Source organism: Dreissena polymorpha, chromosome 13 (assembly GCF_020536995.1).
Source record: "Dreissena polymorpha isolate Duluth1 chromosome 13, UMN_Dpol_1.0, whole genome shotgun sequence".
In the NCBI taxonomy this organism is placed as follows: domain Eukaryota; kingdom Metazoa; phylum Mollusca; class Bivalvia; order Myida; family Dreissenidae; genus Dreissena; species Dreissena polymorpha.
Genome location: NC_068367.1, coordinates 14,392,022 through 14,395,354, shown reverse-complemented (window position 1 = coordinate 14,395,354; position 3,333 = coordinate 14,392,022). Strand labels below are relative to the sequence as shown.

At 32.1% G+C, this 3,333-nt stretch overlaps 1 long non-coding RNA gene across 1 annotated transcript; it reads left to right on the top strand.

The window, feature by feature from the left end:
* Nucleotides 1-242: 242 nt before the first annotated feature.
* LOC127855633 (uncharacterized) lies at nucleotides 243-3,004 on the top strand. The gene is made up of 2 exons (XR_008037608.1): nucleotides 243-331; nucleotides 448-3,004. It is a non-coding gene; the product is annotated as an uncharacterized LOC127855633 (long non-coding RNA).
* The last annotated feature ends 329 nt before the right edge of the window (nucleotides 3,005-3,333 follow it).

Sequence of the window (3,333 nt, the reverse complement as noted above, 5' to 3'; positions counted from 1 at the left end):
ATGACCTTCTGATAAGTGTATTTTGTATCGATTTTTGAATTTTGACTACTTTTGTATGAGATGAAATTAAGAGATTTCATGGAAGGCACTGTAAGAATTTAATATATATTTAATTCTTAGTTTTTAAATTGTTAAAATGTTAACTTTCTATTAAGCGCGCTTTTAGTTTTGGCGCTTAAAAGTATGACGTCGCCGCCTTTTTTACGTCGACGTCTCATAACAAACTTCAGCCAGTAGAAAAACAAAAGTTAACGGCAACGGCCGATTGATAAGACAAACACATAATTATTCAGGATTTGAAGCTAAATACATTATTAGACACCAAAGTTAGGTAAGAGTTTTGATAAATCTTTTATTATACACGCTTATTTCATTTTGTTTTAAGTAATAAATAATTACAACTCACTGAACAATTTAATAATAATGTTTTCCATTCTTATCTATCAGCATTCAGGTCATCTTATGGATGTCAAACAACTTTATTAAAACTAGTAGAAGATTGGAAACAAGCCCTAGATGAAAACAATTATGTAGGAGCTGTTTTAATGGACCTGTCTAAAGCGTTCGATTGCTTACCTCACAATCTAATTGTACTAAAACTCAAGGCCTATGGATTAACCGAGCATGCATGTAAATTAATGTTAAACTATCTATCAAACAGGTCTCAAAGGGTTAAAATAAACAATTGTACTAGTAAATGGCAAGAAATCATTAAGGGAGTGCCTCAAGGCTCTATACTCGGTCCGTTGATCTTTAATATCTTTATCAATGATATTTTTTATTTTATAGATACGTCAACCCTGTATAACTATGCAGACGACAATACCCTTTCCTTCAGTCACAAAAACTTAAATACCTTTAAGGAAACTATTGAATCAGAAAGTAAATCCCTGATACACTGGTTCAATATTAACCAAATGCAGGCAAACCCCGATAAATTCCAGGCAATATGTGTAGGTAATAAGACTTATAAAAAAGTTAAATCATTTACTATAGGTCAAAATGAAATTTAATGTGAACAAAAAGTAAAACTTTTAGGAGTGGAACTTGATTACAAATTAAACTTTGATCCACAGGTTACAAATGTATGCAAAAAGGCAGCCAAACAATTAAATGTTCTCCAAAGACTAAGCAAATTCCTGAATGTAAGCACTAGGTTAATAATCTTTAAATCTTTTATCCGATCAAATTTTAATTTTTGTCCCCTTATATGGCATTTTTGTAGTAAATCCAACACAGAAAAACTAGAAAAGATACAGTTCAGAGCCCTTAGAATTGTTTTTAATGACTATGAATCTAGTTATAATACACTACTAAAAAAGGTTACCAGTTCTACTCTTCACTTAAACAGGTTACACCTCATTGCGTCAGAAACATTTAAATGTATACACAATCTTTCCCCAGAATATCTTCAATCCTTGGTTAAAGTTAAATCCTCTACCTATAATTTCAGATATTCAAACATCCTTGAGACACCACAAGTAAGAACAACAAGGTATGGCAAAAATTCCTTTCGTTTTGAGGCTGTACAGGTGTGGAACAGCCTCCCAGAGGATATTCGCACAGTCGACAAATATAAAGACTTTGTACGGCTGATCCGCACCTGGACAGGCTCAAAATGTAAATGCGCCATGTGTGAGTAACCTGCTTCTCATATTTTTTGCTTGCTTGCTTGTTGTTTTGTTTTTTGTTGCTGTCCTGCTTATATTATTTATTTATCTGTCAGTTAACCCCTTGTTAAATTATCCTTGTATATAGTGTATATGAGTTTCCTGTTTAAAAAAAATAAAAATAAAATAGAAATAAACATGTATATATGTGTATATATGTGCTATGTAGATGTTTTTTCATGTGATTAAATATGCTTTTTTATACTCCCTTCTTGTGTGTTTTAAAATGTTAAAAACAGTGTATATATGTGTGTATATTTGCTATTTATTTGTTGTACTATGTAGTTATTGTGCATGTGCTTATATATGCTTTTAAACATGAATTGTGTGCTATACTTGTTTGAATATCTTAAATTTTAATATAGGTCTGCAATGCTTTGTTTGTACAAATTATAAGTGTATAACATATGTGTTAATTATGAACTGATGTAAAACAGCTCCAATATAGTTCTTAGGTATATTTCCCTTTGTCATATCTATGTGTAACTTACAAAATATAATGCTTTAATGAACATTTTTTACTAAATTTTGTGTTGTATATGCTCTAAGTATGTCCTTGTAGTATAAATGCTTATATAATATGCTTAATCTTTCTTTCTTTCAGCTCAATATACACTTGTTATATATTTACAATTGTTTTGTCGGGAAATAGCTCATGAGCTAATGTTTATTGTTATTCACATCCGACGTTAAATAAAGATTCTTGTATCTTGTATCTTGTATCTTGTACATACGATAGTTTAGTTTTTATGTACTACAGGATATTAGATCTACATAATTTGAAAGAGTAAACATTTTGTCTATGTTTATGTTTATCTATGTTAATGTACTAGCAATTGTAATTTGATAACGATTTGAAACTGGTATTTATTGTTTTCATATCTCTATGTCAAATAATGATGAGAAATTGGGTGAAATATTTGGGTTTTCTTTATATACGAAATATTGACAAGTATATCAGTGGCGAGTATGCATGACGGTCAAAAGATTAAATATTTGGATCTGGTGTATGTTTAAAAACAAAGGGGGAACGATGCCGTCGACACAAGCCTTAGGCTGTATTTGCATTATTTATTTGTATCACAATGCTGATTAGCGTGCACATACCCAGTCCTATGTTGTAATTCAACCAATCAGGAACAAGCACGTATGGAACACTGACCAATAGGATTCATAACTGAGTTTCACGGGCCAGATGTTAGAGGGAAACAAGGCGGTTAGCGTTTAGACCTGGAGGTGGACAGATGGAAAAGACACAATCATGTAGCAATCACAACGCATTTGTATAACTGAAATATTAGTTATGTTAGACATTAAATTGGACTAGAAACTGATATATGGTGTTGTTGAATATTTTATCCTAGATTATGCAGAGAAACAAACATTAATAGAGAGGGACCGACTTGTCCCATGCGTGACACGAGAAAATGGTAGTTAATGCAAATCTCGTCATCTTGGCAATTCGCGCATGACGAGATATGATAGGCTACACAGAGTAATTTAAGAGTAATGAACATTGCCAGTATATTGCACTCTTCTGCTGTGACATGTGGTAGGTGTATAAGCGATCCGTCCAATCAACAAGGTTTATTCGAAGGGGTGGGTTTAGAAAATCTGGGGAAGAGAACAGTTAACCAACCAAGAATGAGATAGGAAATAACTA